Here is a 12,418-nt window from a genome sequence, read left to right as displayed (position 1 = left end):
AAAAAATGTCAGCAATTTAATAAATTAAATTAAGAAAATTGGTTAATACAATGTTTTGAAAACTAATTGATTCTGAAATTGATTAGTCCAACTAGTCCAACTATTTTGTATCAACCAATTGACATTAATAAAATAAAAGAACCAATTAATGACTAAACATTTCATTAAAAAAATAAAATATAGTTCAATATTTTTAAATTTAAGTAACCTATCGAACATGTTGTTAAAAAAACGTAGACTATAGTATCAAAATTCATACTTTATAAATTAAAACTATAAAATTAAATATAATTAATTCTTTTATGTATAAAATATGAATGAAAAATTGATTAAAAAAAAAACACTCAAATTTACATTAATTGGTTGACCTTTGTTCGAGGCGATTCACTAATTTTCCAAATTTTATTCAAGTTGCTATATTATTAAATACAGTATTTAACCAAATCCAAAAAATGAGTCATAATTTGACCAATTGGCCGATCTAAGCTGATTTTTAAATTATATTTTATTTTTTAAAGATATATTTAATCATTTAATTTGCATGAAAATATATATATATATATATATAATAAACATTTTGCATGTTTTTTTATCCATTTAGCATTGATATTTTACACACAAAAGAACTAAAATTCAACTTTTATAATTTTAATTTATGAAAAATGAATCTTTGAATTTTCAGTTTACTTGTTTTTTTAATACTATGTTAGACTGATTAGTTAAATTTAAAAATATTGAACTATGTTTTACTTGTTTTATAATGTGCGCTAGTCAATTTTTAATTATATATATTTTAAATAAAAATAATAATAGAATATTTTTTGGTTGCATTGATGTTAATTGATTGTGTAACAACCCAACCCTTTATACGGACCCAGATTGTTATCACCAATATAGAATACCTGTACCTGATAAACATTCATAAACAACCCACCCTAAACAAAGACAAACGGGTGTAAGTCATACACAACTATTGTTCAAATGCAACGGAAAACATAAACATCAATCGAGATTTCTATTAGACATATACCAGAGTTTTCTATCTGTCTTCTATAATACATACATCCGTATTCAACATACAACCAGAATCTTACAATCTCCCAAAAAGATACTCCATACCAAAACTATTACACACATAGAAGACTTACATAAGCTAAACTCCAAAATGACCTCCCTGGTCCCTCTAACAACTAGGACTGATGTCCAGTAGAACCTAAAACAAAGGTTGTATAATGGGGTGAGACACTTCTCAGTAAGGTGGAAAATATTACCACATATGTGACCACATGCGTATATATCAATTGGAATCTGCTACATGAAAGGCATATTTGCAATATGGTTATATAAGAGATCTATGGACATAAATCAAGTAGTTTTGCCTATTTAGTCTTTAAATCATGCATATGAATATTAGAGCAATGACTAGCTTGGTATGACATAATATGCTTATTTACCCCGTGGCACGGGTCGTGCACTGATAACTCTAACATGCCCTATTTGTGCAGGCACTATCGAGCATCTATTCTATAGTCTGACTGCCCCACCTAGTCTATTATTTCACTAGTGGTTCCAATACTCTTGGAAGCCTACTATAAGAGATCTATGGACATAAATCTAGTAGTTTTGCCCATTTAGTCTTTAAATCATGCATATGAATATTAGAACAATGACCAGCTTGGTATGATATAATATGCTTAGTTACCCCGTGGCACGGGTGGTGCACTGATAACACTAACATGCCCTATTTGTGCAGGCACTGTCGAGCATCTATTTTATAGTCCGACTGCCCCACCTGGTCTATTATTTCACCAGTGGTCCAAATACTCCTGGAAGCCGACTATCTTTGTACCCACACTGATTCACATGTGTGATTGCACTGTACTTTACTAGTAACAAAATTGTGCCTTTAGTAATGGGAGTATCTTTCAACTCCTATAAGCTGAAGTATGTTTCAACTCCTTTAACTTAAGTATCTTTCAACTCCTTTGGTAGCAAGCTGTGATTCCATCTATCATATATACAATTTATAATGAAAACATAATAACCTGTGCAATTCTAGTATTTTCACAAACTTATACAATCACGTTATGGTATAAACCGGCACACACCCTCTCGATTTAACCCTGTTTATGTATATAGCACGACATATAACCAGCACCTATTTTCCACATTTTTCAGTATAGCAAGATGGAACTTCAGTTCCTATAGTTCATACAAGTATTTTACAAAATCCTCACATTTCATTTCATTACATATGTCACATGCATTTGAACAAAAATCTACTATATTGTATAAATTCAGTAAACATCATTTAACTAGAAAATAAAGGATTCAAGCATCTCCTTCAATAATATTAACGCAAATAAAGAAGTTTTGTAACGTTTGGAGATCATATACCAAAATCCTTATTTTTATCGAAAACCGTAAAATCGACATTTTTACCCACTGAAATTTAACAAATAAGCAGTCGAATCATTCATACGAGTATAAACTAACTTTTCAGCAGTTTAGTTTTACAAAAATATTTTTGTAAACAAGTCCCCCTTACCTTAAACCCAAAAATAAAAATACGTACGGATCAGTCCAAAACAACAACCTGGGATCCTTGAAACCTAAAAATCACAGAACATTACTTCGCTACAATCTCGATTACTACCTAACTACCTAATTGAAAACGAAATTAGATCCTTACCTCGATTTTTGGAAAAATCCCGAAATCTTTAAAACGACGATCTAATCCGCTAGAATTGTAGAGTTTCCTCCCCTGATCCATGTAGGAACCTCTAGTTTTAGAAACAGACGTTGAACGGCAAAGAATCGTAAAGAGAGAGAGAGAGAGAGAGAGAGAGAGAGAGAGAGAGAGAGAGAGAGTTTGGGTTTTAACCCTTAAGCAACTAAAATGGATATTTATAGGGCCCTTGACCGAGTCAAACTCGTTGATAAGGCTGTGTCTTCGTTGACGAGCCAGCCACACAGTTCGTTGACGAAGCCTTACCTTCGTCGTCGAACCCCATCCAGATATTTCTTTGGCTAGGTCGGTATTCTCTCGTCGACGACACTTTGAATTACATCGACGAGGCACTAAAGGGACTTCGTTGACGAACATGCTGCCTTCGTCAACAAACCCTACAGAAATATCCCTTTTGTCTGTTTCTTATTTACTTTCCTATTTACAGGTTCGGGTCTCTACAGATTGAGGTAAAGCATTTGGATTAATTGGATTGGATAATTCAAAAAATGGTTAATTCCTTGATTTACTTATGTAATTTTCTAGACGTTACTTTATATTGAGCGATTTTTCAACTTAATTTATTAAATTGATGTCATTTTAAAATATCATTTATTAAGATTAAAATTCATTTTTTTCACATATACTTAACATCGACTAACAATTGAGAGGCAAAATGTTTGTTTCCTCAATTAAATTAAATACTAGGGAGGGTTTTGATAGTTTTCAAAAATTCAGGTGGCGGAACGTCATATTTAAAAAATTCAAGTGGTGTTGCTAGATCTTACCCTTAAAATAAAAGGATATCGTAGTCCCACAAATAGGATTGTCTAAGAGAAATATACCGATCGGTTATCACAGATACAAGATTCTTATATTTTGTGAAAATATTTCATTCTTAGGTTTATGTTTGGAGTGATCTTCAATTTGAATTTATATATATATATATATATATATATATATATATAATTTTATTGAAATTTATGTAAATTCAATGTCCAAAATCAATACTCCAACATTTAATTTTAATATCAATGACCTATCCTATTAGAGACTCATATGGTAGTAATAGAATAAGGCCCACCTATCACGCCCTCTTTATTACTTGTTGGAGTGTTAAGGCTTGACAGAATCCTAGTTGTCCATTTGGGGCTAGGAGGGGCTTTCAGCTTTTTAGTTTTGGCAGATTCAGAAAGGGTTTTCTTGGCAGCTTCAGAATGTGTGCAGCGGAGCCAAGTCTTCTTCTTGCAGAACTGTGAGTCTTCTTCACCCAAGCAAGGAGACGCTTTCTTCTTCACAGCCGCAAGAGACCTACAACCCGTGAAAACTATCAACAGTCGAGAGGGACTTTCAGCCGCAGCGCACGAGAGGGAGATGGATGGAGGAGGTGGTTCAGCGTTGGGGTCTCTAGCCTTCTACGGAGGTTCACACAAGGGTAAGTGAAGGTAATGCATAGATCTATTTCTTGGGAGGGTTTCTTTTAGAGAAATCAGGGAGAACAATAGGAAGAAACCTAGGGTTATTCGCAGGTGTGAAGAGGGGCTTTCTTGGGTTGTTCTTGGGCTGATTTCCAGAGGAGATTGGTAAGCCAAGAAAGGATAAATCTATGTATGTATATTTATTTCCACCGATTTAATATAGTGTCTCTGGAGGTAAGTTTCTGCCGTGGATGTAGGCCAATCTTTAGGCCGAACCACATAAATGTGTTCTTGTGATTGTGTGATTGGCATGTTTATATTTTGCTGGATTTATTGTGGCTTTGCTGAATATTGGATTGGTGAACATATATTTTTCTTGATCAGACTTAGCACACACACACGCGTTAAAATAAACAAGTTTAAGCTTAGGTTGTGGTTGATACTTGAACAAAATCAGATTGTTATTGTGGTTTGTTTGGAATTAATTAAAATTTGAAAATAGAATTAGCAATCAACGTAATACACACAACAAGTGGTATTAGAGCTTGGTTATGTGATGGGGACCGCTAGGTTTGAAATAGAAAAATTCACCAGAAAAAATGACTTTGGTTTATGGAGGATTAAGATGCATGCCATCTTGGTACAACAGGGGCTTGAGGAGGCTCTTCTTGGAGAAAAGAAGGGAGCTTCCACTTCACAAGAGGGGAAATTAGGTTTACCCTCCGCCAACAAAGTGAAGCCCCAAATCCTCCAAAAAGTACATAGTGCCATTATCTTGTCCCTAGGAAACAAAGTGCTTAGGGAAGTTGCCAATGAGGATACGGCAGCTGGAGTTTGGTCAAAACTAGAGAGTTTGTACACGACAAAATCCCTAGCAAATAGACTTCATAAGAAGACTAGACTCTACACCTTTAGATTGACCCCTGGAACATCCATTGATGAACATTTAGATGAATTTAATAAAATTCTTTTGGATCTTGCTAATATTGATATTAGTATAGATGAAGAAGACCAGACAATTCTTTTATTGAGTTCTCTTGACTCCACATATGAAAATATTAAAGAAACTATGATATATGGGAGAGAGAGGCCGACTTTAGAAGATGTGCAAACCGTTTTGCACTATAGGGAATTGCACACTAAGTTTGAGTATAAATCAAGGTCAGAGGAAGGGTTAAATGTGAGAGGCAGGTCTGAAAAGAGGAACAAGAAAGGAAAAGACAAGAGGTCTAAATCAAAGTTTAAGAGTAAAACACTAAAGTGTTTTGCATGTCACAAGGAAGGACATTTTAAGAGGGACTGCCCTGAGAGGAAAAATGGTGCAAATGCCACCACCTCTGAATCAAAGGGTAAGCTAGTTGTAGTTTAGATGGGTATGATAGTGCGGAAGTGTTGAACGTCTCTGATAAAGATTTAGGAAAAGAATGGATATTAGATTCAGGATGTTCCTTCCACATGTGTCGATTGAAAAACTGGTTTGAGTCCTTTACATGCTTAGAAGGAGGTCATGTTATCCTAAGAAACAATAAGTCATGTAAAATACAGGGTATTGGGACTGTGGGACTTCTAATGCATGATGGGATTGAAAGAGCGCTAAGAGATGTGAGGTACATACCTGAGCTGAAGAGAAACTTGATTTCTTAAGGTAGCTTAGATAAGACATGGTACATTTTAAGTCTGAAGGAGGTAGCCTAAAAGTATGTAGAGGTTCACTGGTAGTGATGAAAGGGGTGCTAAAGAATGGGCTGTACACTTTGGTAGGAAAGACAGTGATTGGTGAGGCTTCACCTATCAATCACAGGGTAGAAAATCAGGTTTCCTTGTGGCATAAGAGGCTAGGACATGTTAGCCAGCAGAGCTTAAAGGAACTGGAAAAATAGGGGCTCCTTGGAGATAGGAAACTTGAGGAATTGTCATTCTGTGAGGAGTGTGTCTTGGGTAAGTCTACTAGGGTTAGTTTTAAGAAGTCCACTCACACCACGAAACAGACTCTTGATTACATACATTCAGACTTGTGGGGGCTTGCTATGGTTAGTTCTCATGGTGGTTCTAGGTATTTTCTGTCAATTATAGATGACTTTTCTAGGAAAGTATGGGTTTATATTCTAAAACATAAAAGTGATACTTTTGAAAAGTTTAAAGAATGGAAAACCTTAGTTAAAAATCAAGTGGGCAGAAAAGTTAAAACAGTGAGAACAGACAATGGATTAAAATACTTGTCAAATGAATTTTCTGAATTTTGTAAAGCTGATGGCATAACTAGACATAGGACTGTTAGGGATACTCCCCAACAAAATGGATTAGCTGAAAGGATGAATAGAACTATTTTTGGAAAGGGTAAGATGCATGTTAGCCACTTCAGGTCTGCCTAAGACCTTTTAGGCAGAGGCGGTGACCACTTCTGTATACCTTATTAATAGGTGTCCTTCCACAGCTTTAAATTTTAAAACCCCTCAAGAAATTTGGTAGGGTAAGTTTGCTGATTATTAAGGTTTAAAAATTTTTTGGTGCGTAGCCTATGCCCACATTAGAACTGATAAATTAGAGTCTAGGGCTATGAAATGCATTTTTGTGGGATACTCAGAAGGGGTTAAAGACTATAAGCTTTGGGTTATAGAACTTGGAAAACAAAAATGTATTATTACCAGGGATGTAGTTTTTAATGAAACTAAAATGGGGGGAAAACTAGAAAATTCAAATGAAAGTGTTAGGCACTCTGATACTAGTGACCTGCAGCTTGAGGTGGAGCAACCCTCCACTCCTCATAGCCATTTAGAAACAAATACTGCAGATTTTGAGGAGCAAAACTCAGAAACAGAAACATCTGAATCAAGTAAAACCTACATTCTAGCACGGGATAAGGAAAGGAGGGTCATAAGACCTCCTTAAAGGTATGGGGAAACTAATATGACAGCTTTTGCTCTTTCTATTGCTGAAACAGAAATTGAGGTGGAACCTAGGACTTTTAGAGAGGCCATGGATAGTAAAGAGGCTGAAAAATGGATTCTTACAATGCAAGAAGAAATGGAGTCTCTAAACAATAATGAGACATAGGTGATGGTACCTAGACCATAAAAACAGAAACTCATAGGATCCAAGTGGATTTTTAAGAGGAAAGAGGGAATCCCTGGAGTTGAACCACCTAGGTATAAAGCTAGGTTAGTGATTAAGGGATTTACACAAAGGGAAGGGTAGACTATAATGAAATATTTTCCCCTATTGTGAGGCATAGTTCAATTAGAATTCTATTATCTTTTGTTGCTGTACATGACTTGCATTTGGAACAACTTGATGTTAAATCTACTTTCTTGCATGGTACTTTAGAAGAAACAGTTTATATGCAACCTCCCGAGGACTTTGATATGGAAATGAATAAAAGTCATGTATGTTTATTAAAGAAATCTTTATATGGGTTGAAACAATTACCTAAACAATGGTATAAACGATTTGATTCTTACATGATTCAAAATAATTTCTGTAGAAGCAATTATGATGGCTGTGTTTATTTTAAATTATGTGATAAATGTCATATATATTTGCTATTATATGTTGATGACATGTTGGCTGCTTGTGGAGACATGGATATGTTACATCAAGTTAAGTGCATGCTTAAATCTGAATTTGAAATGAAAGACTTAGGACTTGTTAAAAGAATACTTCGTATAGAAATAACTAGAGAAAGGAATAAAAAGTTTCTCTACTTGTCTCAAAAGTCTTATATTTCAAAGGTATTAAAAAGATTTGGAATGAGTCATGTTAAATTTACTTCTATTCCTATTGCACAACATGTTAAATTGTCTAGAAAATAGTGTCCTGAAACTGAAAATGAGTCACTGTTTATGAATATAATACCTTATGCTAGTATGGTTGGTAGTATAATGTATGCTATGTTATGTTCTAGACCTGATCTATCTTATACTGTAAGTCAAGTGAGTAGATTTATGAGCAAACCTGGAAAACCACATTGGCATGCTTTGAAACAAATTTTTCAATACTTGTCTGGAACAAAACAGTAAGGATTAATATTTGGAAAAAAGGGATATGCATTGTGAAATAGGGTTAAAAGGATATGTAGATTTTGACTATGCTAGAAATCTAGATACCAGGAAGTCTTTGTCTGGTATGATCTTTTCTTTTTTAGGTAGTGCTATTAGTTGGAAATCTCACATATAGTTGGTGGTAGCATTGTCTACCACGGAGGCTGAATATATTGCCATGACTGAAGCCTTTAAGGAGGCTATATGGATAAAAGGACTATGCCTAGAGTTAGGAATGTATAGTGGAACCGTTACAATTTATTGTGACAATCAAAGCACTATTCATTTGGCTAGGAATCATGTTTATCATTATAGGTCCAAACATATAGATGTTAGGCTGCATTTTGTGAGAGATATTATTTCTAATGGAGAAATAAAAGTAATGAAAATTCCAATTGAGGATAATCCTTCGGATATGATGACTAAAGCAGTACCTAAATCCAAGTTTGAACATTGTTTCGAACTTGGTTAACCTTAGAAGTTTCTAGTATTTGTTTTGCAGGAACCGCCATAAGAGATGCTAAAGAGGTGCAAGGATCACAAGCTTGCCAAGGTGGAGAATTGTTGGAGTGTCAAGGCTTGAAAGAATCCTAGCCGTCCATCTAGGGTTGGGAGGGACTTTCAACTTTTCTGTTTTGGCAGATTTAGAAAGGGTTTTCTTGGCAGCTTCAGAACGTGTGCAGCGGAGCCAAGTCTTCTTCTTGCAGAACCGCGAGTCTTCTTCACCCAAGCAAGGAGACGCTTTCTTCTTCACAATCGCGAAAGACTTGCAACCCGTGAAAACTATCAACAGCTGAGAGGAACTTTTAGCCACAGCACACGAGAGGGAGATGGCTGGAGGAGGTGGTTCGGCGTGGGGTCTCTAGCCTCCTGCGGAGGTTCACGCAAGGGTAAGTGAAGGTAATGCACAGATCTATTTCTTGGGAGGGTTTCTTTTAGGGAAATCAGGGAGAACAATAGGAAGAAACCTAGGGTTATTGGCAGGTGCGAAGAGGGGCTTTCTTGTGTTGTTCTTGGGCTGATTTCTAGAGGAGATTGGTAAGCCAAGAAAGGGTAAATCTGTGTATGTATATTTATTTCCACCGATTTAATACAGTGTCTCTAGAGATGAGTTTTTGCTGTGGATGTAGGTCAATTTTTGGGCCGAACCACGTAAATGTGTTCTTGTAGTTGTGTGATTGACATGTTTATATTTTGCTGGATTTATTGAGACTTTGCTGAATATTGGATTGGTGAACATATATTTTTCTTGATCAGACTTAGCACACACACACGTGTCAAAATAAACAAGTTTAAGTTTAGGTGCGATTGTGGTTGATGCTTGGATAAAATCAAATTGTTATTGTGGTTTGTTTGGAATGAATTAAAATCTGAAAATAGAAATAGCAATCCGCGTAATACACACAACATTACTGTTGTATTCTCATGACTATCATACACATGTATTAAATAACATTTCTTTTTATGAGATTATGGTGGGCTTTAATAACAGTGTTTTTGAAAATTTTGATTTTGAAATAAAGATGACAAAATGGATTGGGTCGAATTATTCGTGTGGATTGGGTTGATTATCAGGTAAAAAAAATTACAATTTATATTCAACTCAATCAAGCGACAAATTTATGACACTTTAGATCGGATATTTCGTAACAGATGACGGATAATTTGTCATTTCCAACCTAAGTATAATATATTTTATTATCTAATGAACAATTAGTTTCATAACATAATAATTGAAGTTATTTTTAAAATTATAATTTGGTAAATTATTAAACATTTAATAGCTAATTATAAAATTATATATTTTTACTTCTTATAATCATTAGTATAAGACTTTTATTTTGATCCCAAGAATTGAGTATTTGAGCTTAAATTTAAGTGAGGACATGTGATATATCCAAAGACACATATAGTACTGTTAGTGCGAGAATTGGGAGTGTAGGGTTGAACCTTGATTAATTAGGCTTATACTGATTGGTTGATCCCCAATAAGCTTTAACATATGAAATTAATTATGAATTTTGACATTAGTTATTAATTGATTGGCAGATGCACATTACATAAAACTTGAAATCTGCCAATCAATTCGTTTAAGGATGAAAGAAAAATTTTAAAATCATATATAACTTATTTAATATGATTATGAGTTAGTTTAAGTCGGTTATATTTGATTTAGATAAATAGATATGTAGGTCTATTTTGAGCAATGGGGGCATATTTCAAAATAAACAAAGATTAGAGGCCAAATATTAATTTTAACTCAAGATGCCTAAACTCAAAACAAAATGTTAGGATTAGACATAACAAAATATATAAAAATTCGTTAATTTGAACTATATTCGACCCGTTTTAATCAATTAACCGCTTGTTAAATGAGTCGAATATAATTTTTTTTATTTAATATTTGTCTTTTAGAGTTTTTTCCCGTTTTATTATTAAAAAGAAATAAAATATAACATAATACTCTTATTGGGGAAAAATTTCCCAAATTGATGCTGATGCTCACGTAATCTCGCAGCTTAATGCTGCGAGATTTAAAAGTCTAACCAATGAGAAGCTGCCGCGTGGCACAGTTGCAGAGAAAATCTTGCAGTACGAAGCTGCGAGATTTAAAACCTCAGACCAACAGGGTGGTGACACGTGGCACTGACCAAATCTCGCAGGTTAGTCCTGCGAGATTGACGGCTATAATAAACATTCCTTTATAAATTATAACTTTCCTTTTTTACAACTTTAAATTTAAATAATAAAAATTCTCTTTTAATAAATTTAATCATAACTTTCCCTTACAAATATAATTTAGAGTTAAATTTAAATTTAAACTTAAATTTAAAATTTAAAATTTAAAATATATAATTTTAACAACTTCCCTTATAAAATTTCCCTTATAAATTTAACAATTAAACACATTGTTAATTTTTTAAAAATATAATTGGAAAAAATAAATTTCTTAATAAGTTATAAAAATGCCTAGTAATTATAATGCTGCAAAATGTTTATTGGATGTAATATTTAAAATTAACAATGTGTTTTGTTTAAATTTATTATAATTTAAAATATAAAATTTAAGTTTATAAATTTTATAAACTTAAATTTAAAATATAATAATTGTTTAATTATTAAAATATAACTTTCCCTTATAAATTTAAAATTTAATTAAATTTAAATTTTTTAAAGTTATAATTTAAATTTAATTATAACTTTCCTTTTTTACAAAATTAAATTTAAATTTAAATAATAAATTTAAATTTATCTTGCAAAATGTTTAATTGTTAATTTTAAATATTACATCCAATAAACATTTTGCAGCATTATAATTACTAAGCATTTTTATAACTTATTGAGAAATTTATTTTTTCCAATTATATTTTTAGAAAATTTTGAAATAATACAAATTATTTTGTCATACTTATATAATTAGTTGACCTAAAGCATCAAAGCAATCAATTCGAAATTTTTGTTCGGTCTCTAATCCACTTATTTGACTTTAATCATTATATTAATCATATATATATTTTTTATTTACTAAATTAATGTCATTTTATTAAGGACAAATTTTGTTATTCCACATGCACTTAATAGTTAACTAACAAAATATTCATTCCGTCAATAAAATTAAATTATAAGAAATTTTTTAGTATTTTTTTGAAAATTCAAGGGTGAGAATCATATTTTGAAAATTTTTTTTTGGATTTTATCCAAATTTTTATGACAAAATACTTATTTATAATCAATAATTTCTTTTATGTAAGGATTTTTTTAAAATTATATAATTTAAATTTTAAATTTAACTTTAAATTTAAAGTTAACTCTAATTTTGCGAATAAATCTTATATTTTTAGTCATTTCCTTATTTGACAATTCTAAGTTTAAGCCTTCTATTTAGTTTTTGTTAAATAACTTACTAAAGTAACTTCGCCATCTTTCTTTAATATCTTAATCTTTAACCAAGACAATATCATCCTCACTTTTTATACATTTTACATTTTCTAAGTCCTTGCTCTTCATTTCTCTAGCTTTAGCAAGTTTAAATATATCTCTTTCCCCTTCTTTTGTACCTAATCTATCATACAAACTATTAAATGATCTATATTTAGCTTCACTAATGATCCTTTTTGTATCTTTTTTTGCCTCCTTATATTTTTTAAAGTTATCTCTGTTTCTACATTTTTGTCACATTTTATACCAAATTCATTTTCTCTTTATGATTTTTTGTATATTTTTATCCCACCACC

Source organism: Malania oleifera, chromosome 4 (assembly GCF_029873635.1).
Source record: "Malania oleifera isolate guangnan ecotype guangnan chromosome 4, ASM2987363v1, whole genome shotgun sequence".
Classification (NCBI taxonomy): Eukaryota; Viridiplantae; Streptophyta; class Magnoliopsida; order Santalales; family Ximeniaceae; genus Malania; species Malania oleifera.
Note: the sequence above shows the minus strand (reverse complement) of the source record.